Source organism: Lethenteron reissneri, unplaced genomic scaffold, assembly GCF_015708825.2.
Source record: "Lethenteron reissneri isolate LAM-NWPU_2019-01 unplaced genomic scaffold, ASM1570882v1 scaffold_1270, whole genome shotgun sequence".
Taxonomy (NCBI): domain Eukaryota; kingdom Metazoa; phylum Chordata; class Hyperoartia; order Petromyzontiformes; family Petromyzontidae; genus Lethenteron; species Lethenteron reissneri.
In genome coordinates this window covers 4,600-20,025 of record NW_026890971.1, presented here as the reverse complement: position 1 = coordinate 20,025, position 15,426 = coordinate 4,600, and the positions used below count along the sequence as shown (strand labels likewise).

At 50.2% G+C, this 15,426-nt stretch overlaps 1 long non-coding RNA gene across 1 annotated transcript; it reads right to left on the bottom strand.

The window, feature by feature from the left end:
• Positions 1-12,034: 12,034 nt before the first annotated feature.
• LOC133361872 (uncharacterized) lies at positions 12,035-14,040 on the bottom strand. Its single transcript, XR_009757430.1, has 3 exons — positions 13,950-14,040; positions 12,493-12,753; positions 12,035-12,401 (listed from the first exon to the last, which is right to left on the bottom strand). It is a non-coding gene; the product is annotated as an uncharacterized LOC133361872 (long non-coding RNA).
• Positions 14,041-15,426: the final 1,386 nt, after the last annotated feature.

The window sequence follows — 15,426 nt, the reverse complement described above, 5'->3', positions numbered from 1 at the left end:
GATTCAGCCTCCAGTCTCTTTGCAGGCGTATATATTTTATTTTAAAATTATTTTACATTTTATTCCTAAATCACATACTCTTTGGTTCTTTCGGTAATGTCACGTAGGTAGAAAAAAAATAATAGATCACAAAGTTTCGATCGTAAGACAAGCGGTCGTTCTCGCTTCTGATCAGGGATCTACCCAGCCAACAGGTCCACAAAGACTGGCCCGTCGCTCTTACTCTGCAGGTTGAACCTAGGAACTGAGTTTTCAACTCTTCACTTCTTCGCTCTTCACCATCACCTCTTCACATTTCACCTCGATTCCTTTAAGTGTCAAATCTGGGATTTTCCTTCAGTTCTTGTTTCACGAGGGATGGGCTCACAAGCCAATTTCAGACTCCACTCCTTGCAGATCTTCTGATGCTTATGCGTTTTCTGGTGTAGATGAAGATTTTATGAATGTGCAAACGCCTTCCCGCAAAGTGCACCTGAAGGGTTTCTCTCCCGTGTGTGTTCTCTGGTGTCTTTCAAGAGCAGATGACTGTGAAAATGCCTTCCCACACACACTGCACTTGAAGGGTTTCTCTCCCGTGTGTGTTCTCTGGTGCTTACAAGAGAAGATGAATGTGCAAACGCTTTACCACACACACTGCACTTGAAGGGTTTCTCTCCTGTGTGTGTTCTCTCGTGTCTTTGAAGATGTTGTGACCGTGCAAATGCCTTCCCGCACAGAATGCACTTGAAGGGTTTCTCTCCTGTGTGTGTTCTCTGGTGTCTTACAAGAGTAGATGAATGTGCAAACGCTTACCCACACACACTGCACTTGAAGGGTTTCCTCTCCTGTGTGTGTTCTCTCGTGTCTTTGAAGATGTTGTGACCGTGCAAACGCCTTCCCGCACAGAATGCACCTGCAGGGTTTCTCTCCCGTGTGTGTTCTCTGGTGTTTTTATAAGAGAAGATGACTGTGAAAATGCCTTCCCACACACAGTGCTCTTGAAGGGTTTCTCTCCTGTGTGTGTTCTCTGGTGTTTTTTAAGAACATGTGACTGTGAAAATGCCTTCCCACACACAGTGCACCTGCAGGGTTTCTCTCCTGTGTGTGTTCTCTGATGTTCTTTAAGATAAGATGACTGTGAAATGCCTTCCCACACGCAGTGCACTTGAAGGGTTTCTCTCCTGTGTGTGTTCTCTTGTGTTTTTAAGAACAGATGACAGTGAAAATGCCTTCCCACACACAGTGCACTTGAAGGGTTTCTCCCCTGTGTGTGTTCTCTGGTGGGTCTGAACAACGGATGAATGTGCAAATGCCTTCCCGCAAATTGTGCACCTGAAGGGTTTCACTCCCGTGTGCGTTCTCTGGTGTGTTACAAGAATATATGACTGTGAAAATCCCTTCCCACACACACTGCACTTGAAGGGTTTCTCTCCCGTGTGTGTTCTCTGGTGTCTTTGAAGATGTTGTGACTTTGCAAATGCCTTCCCGCACAGAATGCACCTGCAGGGTTTCTCTCCTGTGTGTGTTCTCTGATGTTCTTTAAGATAAGATGACCGTGAAAATGCCTTCCCACACGCAGTGCACTTGAAGAGTTTCTCTCCCGTGTGTGTTCTCTGATGTCTTACTAGAGCAGATGGATGTGCAAACGCTTTCCCACACACACTGCACTTGAAGGGTTTCTCTCCTGTGCGAGTTCTCTGGTGCTGTGTCAAATTTCCAGTGCAATCCGTGCTGTATGCACTCTGGTCGCATTGTTGTCTTGCCGTACCGAGCTGTGCTGACTGCCTTTGCTCCATTAGACCAATTCTGCAGAGGAAGCGTCAGAGGAAGCGGCAGCTGCAGACAGATAATAGGAACATCCACACCATCATCAAGTCAGTATCGTGGCACGGAGGAATGCATATATACAGTCACATGTGACTTACACGTCTATACTTATTCATATATTCATTATGTAGTGAAACAGTTTCCCAATATTCATCACACGGGCTGTTATTGCACACAAAGAGAGATCAAATGGTCATACATATGCCTAGAAGCCTTCGTATCTTAAAAATGAATGTGAACCCAAAACTCTGAGCACACAATTTCGGCTGTCTGGCTACAAAAGGAATATTTATAAAGCTAAATTCAGCTGACATAGCAAAAGGTGTTAAAACAATTCTATTTGTGTTATGCAGAAATGCATAAATTCATGTTCAATCGCAACTCAGGTGTGAATCCAGGCTCAGATGTCCTTGAAGGCTGGGATGAACAGATCCGACTTTGTGCTGTGGTAACTTCCTGTTTCCATTCTTACAAAGAGTTCCAGAGGAAAACAAAAATAAACTATTGTTTTGATATAACCTCCGTGTTCAACAGAGTTAATAGACTTTACTGCAAACACAAACTTTACACTGTCACACACTGCCATGGTAAACAGGTGGTGTTTTGACCAGAACCATGCCTGGCCACCTTCATCTGCTCAGCATTAATGATTCCTCACTCCACCAAGTAATTAATTGAGGATCAATCAACATAGCCGAGGCTAACTGGAGTTTGTGTGTCTCTCTCCGTGGTGAGATGTTAACTACCTCACCTGGTATGCAGGAAGTCGTGGGTTCAAACCCGGCCCTGACGCCAGCTGCTGTATATTTGGAGTTTGCGTGTCTCTCTCTCCGTGGTCGCGTGGATTTTCCTCCGGATTCCCCGGGTTTGCCCTCCACATTTAGAGTGAACATCAGCACGAGTTTAGCGTCTTTGACCGATACACATTTCCACACGTATTCTTGGTTCTTTCGGTAAAGTTACGTAGATAGAAAATATCAATAGATAATATAATAAATAAAGACCACTTGTGTTGCGATCGAAATGTCGTGGGTTTTTTTTCTTTATTTACAATTTTCTAATTTTTATTTTATTATCTGTTATTTTTTATTTAATTTTCTATCTAAGTGACTTCACTGAAAGAACCAAGAATATGAATTCCTGCAGTCACGAAAGTTTTAAGTCAAAACATTCACACACAAGTTCACAAAGCCTCACCTTGCGTTGTGGGCAGGTCGCTTCTGAAAACAAGAGCGGTATAGCAGCTCAAGCGGGCTTGGCCTGGTAAAAAAAATGAAAAACTGCATAAATATTTACAGTGAGGGAAAGAAAGAAAGACAAAGAAATGATCAGTCTATAATTTTAATGGTAAGTTTATTTGAACAGTGAGAGACAGAATAACAACAAAAAATCCAGAAAAACGCGTCAAAAATGTATAAATTGATTTGCATTTTAATGACGGAAATAAGTATTTGACCCCCTCTCAATCAGAAAGATTTCTGGCTCCCAGGTGTCTTTTATACAGGTAACGAGTTAAGATTAGGAGCACACTCTTAAAGGGAGTGCTCCTAATCTTAGCTTGTTACCTGTATAAAAGACACCTGTTCACAGAAGCAATCAATCAGATTCCAAACTCTCCACCATGGCCAAGACCAAAGAGCTCTCCAAGGATGTCAGGGACAAGATTGTAGACCCACACAAGGCTGGAATGGGCTACAAGACCATCGCCAAGCAGCTCGGTGAGAAGGTGACAACAGTTGGTGAGATTATTCGTAAATGGAAGAAACACACAAGAACTGCCAATGTCCCTCGGCCTAGGGCTCCATGCAAGATCTCACCACAGGGAGTTGCAATGATCATGAGAACGGTGAGGAATCAGCCCAGAACTACACAAGGTAGCAGGGACCATAGTCACCAAGAAAACAGTTGGTAACACACTACGCCGTGAAGGACTGAAATCCTGTAGCGCCCGCAAGGGGCCCCTGCTCAAGAAAGCACATATACATGCCCGTCTGAAGTTTGCCAATGAACATCTGAATGATTCAAAGGACAACTGGGTGAAAGTGTTGTGGTCAGATGAGACCAAAATGAGCTCTTTGGCATCAACTCAACTCGCCGTGTTTGGAGGAGGAGGAATGCTGCCTATGACCCCTAGAACACCATCCCCACCATCAAATATGGAGGTGGAAACATTATATTTTGGGGTGTTTTTCTGCTAAGGGGACAGGACAACTTCACCGCATCAAAGGGACGATGGACGGGGCCATGTACCGTCAAATCTTGGGTGAGAACCTCCTTCCCTTAGCCAGGGCATTGAAAATGGGTTCGTGGATGGGTATTCCAGCATGAAAATGACCCAAAACACACGGCCAAGGCAACAAAGGAGTGGCTCAAGAAGAAGCACATTAAGGTCCTGGAGTGGCCTAGCCAGTCTCCAGACCTTAATCCCATAGAAAATCTGTGGAGGGAGCTGAAGGTTCGAGTTTCCAAACGTCAGCCTCGAAACCTTAATGACTTGGAGAAGATCTGCAAAGAGGAGTGGTGGGACAAAATCCCTCCTGAGATGTGTGCAAACCTGGTGGTGGGCAACTACAAGAAACGTCTGACCTCTGTGATTGCCAACAAGGGTTTTGCCACCAAGTACTAAGTCATGTTTTGCAGAGGGGGTCAAATACTTATTTCCCTCATTAAAATGCAAATCAATTTATAACATTTTTGACGCGTTTTTCTGGATTTTGTTGTTGTTATTCTGTCTCTCACTGTTCAAATAAACCTACCATTACAATTACAGACTGATCATTTCTTCGTCAGTGGGCAAACGTACAAAATCATCAGGGATCAAATACTTTATCCCCTCACTGTACAATAAAACAGAGTTACAAAGTGAAGACAAATAAAACTTCATCAGGCGAGGGCAGGAGGCAAGGCCCGCGTTGTAAAGTTCCAACCTGGACATCGATTCCAAAGCTCGCAGCTGCTCTATTGACATCCCTACGAGATTTGAAGCTTTCGTGACTGCAAGGATTCATATTCTTAGGTTTTTTTCGGTAAAGTCACGTAGGTAAAACATGAAAATTAATAAAAAATAAAATAAAGATTTTATTTTTTATTAAATTTTATTTTTTATTAATTTTGATGTTTACCTACGTGACTTTACAAAAAAAACCTAAGAATATGAATCCCTACGAGAGAGAGGCTCTACCTTGGTAAACAACCACAACAACAACAATCACAACAACAACAATCACAACAACAACAACCACGAGAATGCATCACCTCAGATTTCAGAAAAAGCGTGGAGCGGGCAGCTTCCTGTTACCTCGTGACGTCACGCGGCAGTAGAAAGTGACATGACGTCACTTCCGGGATACAAGCCACTCCCACAGATTCAGCAGTGACCATCGCGGATGTGACGTCACGCACAAGAGCGCGGTGGAGGGTGACGTCATGCAAGCCACGCCCACAGATTCAGCAGTGACCATCGCGGAGGTGACGTCACGCACAAGAGCGCGGTGGAGGGGAAAACATTGGTGACATGACGTCACTAGCGAGGTTCACCTCCCCTTGGCGTTTCACGTCGATGAGGTCATGCTGATTGGAGTTTTAAGTTAATTTAGATTAAATTTCCATTGCTCCATCTCTTGAACAGAGACCCCTTGGGTGCGTGAGCTCAGCAACTACAACGTGGACATTATTGTGTGTGTACACAGTGAGTGTGTGTGTACATTGTGTGTGTGTACATTGTGTGTGTACACTGTGTGTGTGTACACTGTGTGTGTGTACACAGTGAGTGTGTGTGTACATTGAGTGTGTACACTGTTTGTAGACACTGTGTGTAGACTGTTTGTAGACACTGTGTATACATTGTGTGTACACAGTGAGTGTGTGTGTACACTGTGTGTGTGTGTACATTGTGTGTGTATACTGTGTGTACACTGTGTGTGTGTGTACACTGTGTGTGTGTACACTGTGTGTGTGTGTACATTGTGTGTGTACACTGTGTGTGTATACTGTGTGTGTACACAGTGAGTGTGTACACTGTGTGTGTGTGCACACAATATGGTAGCGCATTCTCTATTCATTGTAGAGGTTCAAGGTTCAAATGGGACAGGCACAGCTGGCTACCCCAGTGACATTCACCAAAATATGCGCAGTCTGCTTCACGGCGGATGTAAGACAAGCCACGTGTCACTCACAAACGCACAGGTCCTTGCATGTTGGTGTCACGGTCAAAATCGTGCTAAGTCCAGACATTGTCCAGACATTATCTAGGTTATTTAATTTAGTGTGTTCTTTCTCCCTCTCTCCTAATGTTCAAACTTGCTTACTTCACTACGCGTTTTCCGCACTCATTGACATGTTAATGTTTTACGTGTTTTCCGCACTCATTGACATGTTAATTTTGTCTCTAACCCCTCCCTATCTCTGCCTCCCCTCTGCCTATTTAAGGCCTCACCACAGAGACGATCTCCCTCTCTGTACCTGTGTTTACTCTCTCTCTATGTATCTTGGTGATATCTGTCTGCTCATATGTCTGTCTATAGTTTTTGTGGTTAGAATTTTTTGTTTGCTATTTCATTTATACCTGATGACGATTGCTTGTGTTGCAATCGAAACGTCGTGATTTTATTTTATTTTACTTTAATTAATTTAAATTTTTTTACCTACGTGACTTTACCGAAAAAAACCTAAGAATATTATCCAGAAAACCCACAAGGGAGATGACGCGTCAATCATCGCCCCCGAACGACAGACTCTTACGTGCAGGCCGGTGCAGGGCCACACCACTTGTGCCACACAGGGGCAGCTGCCACTTGGGGCGCCTTCGATTGTTTGAGACGAGATTCGATACGAAACACCGAGTTGCTGAGCAATTAAGCAAGCAACTTATGATGCAAATGTGATGTTCATAACGTGGTGAATCCATGAGAGGTGTTTTGGGTTTGATCGCAAAAATATATAAATGTGTCGTTAAAATCTGCCACCACCAACTAGTGAGGGTTGTCACGTAAACAGAACGTGACAATTCGTCACTAGCACAGCACTAGTGTATAGTGTAGTGTATAGTGTAGTGTGTAGTGTGTAGTGTATAGTGTAGTGTAGTGTGTAGTGTATAGTGTAGTGTATAGTGTAGTGTGTAGTGTATAGTGTAGTGTATAGTGTAGTGTACAGTGTAGTGGTATAGTGTAGTGTAGTGTGTAGTGTATAGTGTAGTGTATAGTGTAGTGTAGTGTATAGTGTAGTGTATAGTGTAGTGTATAGTGTAGTGTATAGTGTAGTGTACAGTGTAGTGTGTAGTGTAGTGTATAGTAGTGTATAATGTATTAGTGTATGTGTAGTGTATAGTGTAGTGTGTAGTGTAGTGTATAGTAGTGTATAATGTAGTGTATAGTGTATAGTGTGTATAATGTGAGTGTATAGTGTAGTGTATAGTGTAGTGTATAGTGTAGTGTAGAGTGTATAGTAGTGTAAGTGTATAGGGTAGTGTATAGTGTAGTGTAGTGTATAGTGTAGTGTGTAGTGTAGTGTATAGTATAGTGTAGTGTATAGTGTAGTGTATAGTGTAGTGTAGTGTGGTAGTGTATAGTGTAGTGTATAGTGGTAGTGTATAGTAGTGTATAATGTAGTGTAGTGTGTAGTATATAAATAAGTCTTGCCGTTACAGAAGATGCTTCCCGTTACAGAAGATGTCTTCCCGTTACAGAAGATGTCTTCCCGTTACAGATGTACAGAGGCACAGACACGGAGACAGTTTCAGTTTAAAGTTTAATTTATTTTGAGGTATAACCACGTGACCCATGGGGCAACAAACAAAAAACACGAAAAAAATAAAATCTTAAAATGACGACGCGCAACAGAAACATCCAGGAGAAAAAACCTTCCCCAAAAAATCAGCGCATATCAAACAATGACAACCATAATACAATTTACATTAAAGTTATGAGACACAAAGACAGACAGACACGCGCAGAGAGAGAGATGGCTTAGCGAAGTGGCTTATCATCTCAGGGACAGACCCAGCAGGCGCCGTGGGTTGACTGCTGTGCCAGGCTAGGTGCAGGAGGAGGTCACGGGACAGACCCAGCAGATGCCGTGCTGTGCCAGGCTAGGTGCAGGAGGAGGTCACGGGACAGACCCAGCAGGTGACACGGGTTGACTGCTGTGCCAGGCTAGGTGCAGGAGGAGGGGGTCATGGGACAGATCCTGTGGTGCCATGGGTTGACTGCTGTGCCAGGCTAGGTGCAGGAGGAGGGGGTCATGGGACAGATCCTGCAGGTGCCATGGGTTGACTGCTGTGCCAGGCTAGGTGCAGGAAGTCACGGGACAGACCCTGCAGGTGCCGTGGGTTGACTGCTGTGCCAGGCTAGGTGCATGAGGAGGTCACGGAGCAGACCCAGCAGGTGCCATGGGTTGACTGCTGTGCTAAGCTAGGTGCATGGGTCTGTGTGGTGAGTCTATGGATCTCTGTGTAGTGAGTCTATGGGTCTCTGTGTAGTGAGGCTATGGATCTCTGTGTGGTGAGTCTATGGGTCTGTGTGAAGTCTTGGGTCTCTGTGAGTATATGGGATTCTGTATGAGTCTATGGGTCTCTGTGTGAGTATATGTGACTCTGTATGATGAGTCTATGAGTCTCTGTGTGGTGATCCTATGAATCTCTGTGACGAGTCTATGGGTCTGTGTAGTGAGTCTATGGGTCTGTGTGTGAGTCGATGGATCTCTGTATGATGAGTCTATGGGTCTCTGTGTGGTCAGTCTATGGGTCTCTGTGTGATATATGGGATTGTGTGGTGAGTCTATGGGTCTGTGTGGTGGTCTATGAGTCTCTGTGTGGTGAGTCTATGGATCTCTGTGTGATGAGTCTGTGGGTCTCTGTGTGGTGAGTCTGTGGGTTTGTGTGGTGAGTCTATGGGTCTCTGTGAGTGAGTCTATGGGTCTCTGTGTGATGAAGTCTATGGGTCTCTGTATGAGTTCTGTGGGTCTCTGTGTGATGAGTCTGGGGGTCTCTGTGTGGTGAGTCTGTGGGTCTCTGTGTGATGAGTCTATGGGTCTCTGTGGTGGTGAGTCTATGGGTCTCTGTGTAGTGATTCTATGGATCGTGTGATGAGTCTATGGATCTGTGGTGATGAGTCTTGTGGTCTCTGTGTGATGAGTCTGTCGGTCTCTATGTGATGAGTCTGTGGGGTCTCTGTGGTGGATGAGTCTTGTGGGTCTGTGTTGATGAGTCTATGGGTCTGTGTGATGAGTCTATGGGTCTCTGTGTGGGTGAGTCTATGAATCTGTGGTGGATGAGTCTATGGTCTCTGTGTGATGAGTCCTGTGGTCTCCGTGTGATGAGTCTGTGGGTCTGGGTGGTGATCTGTGGGTCTCTGTGTGGTGAGTCTATGGGTCTCTGTGTGATGAGTCTATGGGTCTCTGTATGATGAGTCTGTGGGTCTCTGTGTGGTTGATCTGTGGGTCTCTGTGTGATGAGTCTGGTGGGTCTCTGTGTGGTGAGTCTGTGGGTCCTCTGTGTAGTGAGTCTATGGGTCTCTGTGTGATGAATCTATGGGTCTCTTGTGTGGTGAGTCTAGTGGTCTCTGTGTAGTGATTCTATGGATCTGTGTGATGAGTCTAGGGATCTGTGTGTGATGAGTCCTGTGGTCTCTGTGTGATGAGTCTGTCGGTCTCTAGGTGATGGAGTCCTGTGGTCTCTGTGTGATGAGTCTGTGGGTCTCTATGTGATGAGTCTGTGGGTCTCTGTGTGATGAGTCTATGGGTCTGTGTGATGAGTCTATGGGTCTCTGTGTGGTGAGTCTATGAATCTGTGTGTGATGAGTCTATGGGGTCTCTGTGTGATGAGTCTGTGGGTCTCCGTGTGATGAGTCTGTGGGTCTGTGTGGTGAGTCTGTGGGTCTCTGTGTGGTGAGTCTGTGGGTCTCTGTGTGGCGAGTCTGTGGGTCTCTGTGTGGCGAGTATGTGGGTCTCTGTGTAGTGAGTCTATGGGTCTCTGTGTGATGAGTCTATGGGTCTCTGTATGAGTCTGTGGGTCTCTGTGTGATGAGTCTGTGGGTCTCTGTGTGGTGAGTCTGTGGTCTCTGTGTAGTGAGTCTGTGGGTCTCTGTGTGATGAATCTATGGGTCTCTTGTGTGGTGAGTCTATGGGTCTGTGTAGTGATTCTATGGATCTGTGTGATGAGTCTATGGATCTGTGTGTGATGAGTCCTGTGGGTCTCTGTGTGGTGAGTCTGTGGGTCTCTGGTGGTGAGTCTATGGGTCTCTGTGTGGTGAGTCTGTGGGTCTCTGTGTGATGAGTCTGTGGGGTCTCTATGTGATGAGTCTGTGGGTCTCTGTGTGATGAGTCTGTGGGTCTCTGTGTGATGAGTCTATGGGTCTCTGTGTGATGAGTCTATGGGTCTCTGTGTGGTGAGACTATGAATCTGTGTGTGATGAGTCTATGGGTCTCTGTGTGATGAGTCTGTGGGTCTCTGTGATGAGTCTGTGGGTCTGTGGTGAGTCTGTGGGTCTCTGTGTGGCGAGTCTGTGGGTCTCTGTGTGATGCGTCTGTGGGTCTCTGGGTGGTGAGTCTGTGGGTCTCTGTGTGATGAGTCTGTGGGTCTTGACGGATTGTTTTCCTCGCTTACCCCTTATGACGTTTCAAAGGTTGCGATTCGCCCAAGATGGCGCTTCACTTCTGCCGGATTTGAGAGCGGACGGGGCTTGGTCCGAGTCCTTGTTTGTGTAAAGTAGTAACTCGGCAGGAGACGACTTCACGGGTAGCACACTCTTTATTTTCACCAACTTGTAGTTACACGGATGACTAACACCCACTTAGCTACACGGGTGACCAACACCCACTCAGCTACACGGGTGACTAACACCCACTCAGCTACACGGGTGACCAACACCCACTCAGCTACACGGGTGACTAACACCCCACTCAGCTACACGGGTGACCAACACCCACTCAGCTGTACTGACACGGGCTCTTACGCCCCGTAGCCTTCCGGGACACACCCAGCCGGGGTGCCCGTCTCGGCTCTGGGTACCACCGTCCCGACCCACACGGGCGTCGGACTACGGTCCCCCCAGTCTCGGCTCCGAGCCACACAGGGCCCCGGTCCCCACAAGGACGGCGGGACTAGGGGTCTCGGGCCCCTACCTCCTCCACCCCGTCTTCAACTGGTTAACACTGACCACGAGTGCTCTCGCGCGTCCCCCTTTATACCCCTCCTGCGGACGTCGCTGAGAGTACCCACTTATCTGACCAATCACTGCGCACTCGCTACGATCCTCTTTTCCCAGCTTGTGTGAGCGCGCCTCACCACCGGCGCGCGCGTCCATGCCACGCCCACACCGCGTGCCCAACCCCGCGCCCCGTGATCCATCACTGCCGGCGCACGTCAATACCACCACTACATTTGCATTCAATAAAAGTCCACAAAGTGGTCGGAAAACTACGGCGGAGTATCTCTTCGTGTTCGGCGTTGCGTGGCGTTTTTTTACGTTTGAAATGAAGGTTTAGTGCGTGGTGTCCCGTCATGGCACCTTCTTGTCGGTGTCAAAGTGTACATCAGCCGCACCCAGTTTACACAACAAAGGCTCATTCCTAACAGCGTGCTTCAGCCGCACCGAACCTCACAACAATAATATTCAGGGCCTACCTTGGCTCCTCCCACCCTCAACCAGTATATATACAAGTACTGTGTTCTTGGAATTTCTCTCACTTGATACAGCTGTCGTGCTGTGACGGTTCCACCTGAAGACGGAAGCGATTTTAATTTATTTTACCAATTAAAATTTTTTACCTACCTGGTGACTTTACCGAAAAACCTAAGAATCTGTAACGACGGCTTGGCGCACTTCTCTTGAGACGGCACTTCACTGCAGACGCGGCGACTTGGCATCGGCCGGAGATCCCCGCCGCGGGAGACTCGCGGCTCCCGTGGCGGGGATCTCCCCCTCGTACGGCAGCACGTGGCCCCCCTCGCCCCCCTTCGCAATCGCGCGACAAATCAAATCCGCCATTTTTTTTGTCGCAAAATATAATTGACGTTTATTGGCGCCCATTTTATTCCCTCACAAAATGTGTGCGCAGTGACGGGGTTTGCCACCTGTCACTGCGCACACTGCTCACCACGCCCCCCGACAGACCTGTTCCTCTTCACCTGAGGACGGCTGCTTGCGTTGTGGCCGAAATTCGTGAGAATTAATTAATGTTTTATTTTATTATTTTATTACTTCCATTCTACGTGACGACTTTACTGAAAGAACCAAGAAAAACCTGTTGACTGTGGGGGTTAACTAGAGGTGCGGGTGCGTCATACAACGGCCGAACCCACAAGGGGCACGTTAACTGGGGCAAGGCTCAAGGTGGGGATTCACTGGGAAGCTCCTGGAACCAGCGAGAGAGTTCCAGAGGTGGGCGTGGCCACGCTGGGCAAATATAAGGGAGAGGCAAGTGGGGGTTTGGGGCTGTCGTGGTGGTCTCGGGTCAAGGCTGTCGTCGCTGTCATCACTGCCGTCTCTTCGTCGTCGTCGTCGTCGCACAGCCAGCCAGCTATAGAGTTGTACGTCGCCGGTGTGGCTGTACGGGTGGCAAAGCTCTACGTGGCCCGGCGTGTATGTTACTCCGTGAGCCTGTCCGGAGCGTGTCGAGAAATCAAGTTAGCCGAGACAACCACGACACCACACGCCGTACAATAACAGCCACGTAGGGCGATACACCCACCTGCACGACAGGCTTTCGTCTGAATTCACATAGCCAGGCCTTGCCAGCACGCCGGCTCTGGCTAAATGTCCTCACGGAATGCTTTTCCCCGGTCGCCCGAGGGGCCGGTTGATTTCAATTTTCGGTTGACTTGGACCCAGCGGCTTGACATTCAACGTCTCCTGCGTCGTCCTCCTTCCCCAGCTCGTGGCTGGGCAGCCTCAGCCGGGCGCGCAGAACCGCGCCGTGCAGCGCCGCCGCCGCCGCCGCACCCTCCTCCAGCTGCGGCTCGCGGTGGGGAGGGAGGGAGGGGAATCCGGTGAGCTGCAAAGCTCTTTGCGGCAGGGCGGCGGTGCGGGTCGTCACAAAGTCACGGCGACAAAACAAAGCGGAGCGATCCGTCCTCCGTGAGGTGTCACGTGCGACCGGGCTGCGGTGCGTGTGTGTGTGTGCATGTGTGTGGTGGTGCGTGTGTGCGTGTGTGTACGTGTGTGTGCGTGTGTGTCTATGTGTGCACGTGTGTGCGTGTGTGTCTATGTGTGTGTGTGCGTGTGTGTGCGCGTGTGTGTGTCTATATGTGTGTCTATGTGTGTGTGCGTGTGTGCGCGTGTGTGCGTGTGTGCGTGTGTGTGCGTGTGCGTGTACGTGTGTGCGTGTGTGTGTCCGCGTGTGCGCGTGTGTGCGTGCGTGTGTGCGTGCGTGTGTGTCTATGTGCGTGCGTGTGTGTGTCTATGTGTGTGCGTGTGTGTGTGCGTGTGTGTCTATGTGTGTGCGTGCGTGTGGGGAGCGGTAGTGTAGCGGTTAGCGCTACGCTGCGCTATGAACCTGGAGACCCGGGTTCGATTCCCGCTCACGGCCAACACCAGTGATGATTATCTGAACCGGTCCTGGGCCTCCCCTAGGTCGACTCAGCTTCAAATGAGTACCTGGTGCGGTGTGTAGTAAACATCGCCGTTGGGAAAGTGTGTTGCGCGTGTAGTAGGAGGCACATGTGGTGCATCAGTCAGTCATCTCGGTCAGTCGACCCGTGGCACCTGCTGGGTCTGCCCCGTGACCTCCTGCCAGCGGGCGTTCGATACTTCACGTGGCCTCAAGGTGCACATGGCCTGGCACAAGCGCCGTGGTGACGTCACCGCCACTTAGTGGCGAATGGCGAGGATTGGTATTGGCACCGGGTGAAAGTGTGTGTTTGCGTGTGTGAACATGAGTGTGCAGTCCTGGGCCTCCCCTAGGTCGACTCAGCCTCAAATGAGTACCTGGTGCGGTGTGTCAACATCGCCACTGGGGAGACAAAGGCGGCCGGGCATGGTGCTGGCCACCCACCCCCTCGTCCGTGTGCCGTTCCGGCCTTCATAGGTGCTCGCTAACAGCACTTGCCCCTACAGTCTGTTAAGGCTACACGGGGGTTCTATGTCAACGCCGGCCTCGGGAACGAATTGTGTCCGTGGTGCAACAGAAACATCGAGACGAGGTCGTACCTTCATCCGGATCCGTCCAACTCCAAGCTCCGAGTGCGTGTCCCACGTGACGGAGAAGCAATGGCGGACGTGTCCGTAGCACTTGATGTCCAGCTTGAGGGTCACCGCCGTGGCGTCTGCTGCCACACAAGGAAGCGGCACTCTGCACATCGCCCACAGACCCCCCCACAACCTGCAGCCTGCACCCCCCTCTGTGGGTCTCTGTGGGTCTCTGCGGGTCTCTGTGGGTCTCTGCGGGTCGATGGGACTCTGCGAGTCACCGTTTGTCACTCATTTAGCGTAGGCTACGGGTAGGGAATCAAAACCCGCTTGCGACCTCTGCCGCCGCCGCCACCTGCCTGCGAGTGGCCCCGTCGCGGGGCTCGCGAAGCGCAGGCTCCCGGCGTGGACGTAGACGCGGCAGGGCCCCGCACGCACCTCCGCCGCCCCGCGGCGGCTCCACAGCCGCCCTTCCCACGCGGCCAGCGGCGGCCCGGCCCCGCCGCCCGCCGCCGGCAGGAGGTGAGCCCGCAGGGCCCCCAGCCAGGCCCGTCTCTGGGCCTCGTCGTCGGCGGCCAGGGCGAGGTACCCCGCGTCGGCGAAGACCGCCAGGCCGTACGGGGCCCGCGCGTCCGAGCGCTCCACCGCCGCCCCTAGCCCGCCGAGGGGCAGGACGCGGGGCGGCGGGCGGAGGAGCAGGCGGGCGAGGCGGGCGAGGCGGGCGGCGCCGGGCAGGTCGGGGTGGGGGAGCGGGAGGAGGCGGGGGTGGGGGCGCCCCGCCCCCCCAGGCCAGGCAGCTCTCCCGGGGGCTGCGGTAGCACTGGAGGAGGGGGGCTACGGTCCCGTCGCCCCCACGCAGCACGAAGAAGCGGCGGTGGCCACTTGGCCGCTCGGTGAGGAAGCCGCTGAACAGCACGGAGCTCCAGCGGAGCCACGGAGCTCCAGCCGGCGGTGGCGGTGGTGATAGTGGTGGTGATGGTGGTGGTGGTGATGGTGGTGATAGTGGTGATAGTGGTGGTGGTGTTAGTGGTGGTGGTGATAGTGGTGGTGGTGATGGTGGTGATGGTGGCGGTGGTGATAGTGGCGGTGGTGGTGATAGTGGTGATAGTGGTGATAGTGGTGATGGTGTTAGTGGTGGTGGTGACAGTGGTGGTGGTCGTGGTGTTAATGGTGGTAATGGTGACAGTGGTGGTGGTAGTGGTGGTGTGGGCGATGGCGGTGGTGATGGTGGTAGTGGTGGTGATGGCGATAGTGGTCGTGGTCGTGGTGGTGGTAGTGTGGGTGATGGCGGTGGTGATTGTGGTAATGGTGGTGATAGTGTGGTTGATGACAGTGTTGATGGTGATAGTGGTGGTAAAGGTGGTGGTGATGGTGGTGATAGTGTGGGTGATGGCGGTGTTGATGATGGTGATAATGGTGGTGGTGATGGTAGTGTGGGTGATGGTGATTGCAGTGATGGATGTATTTGCAACCACGTTCGCATTCTATAGTGCCCACC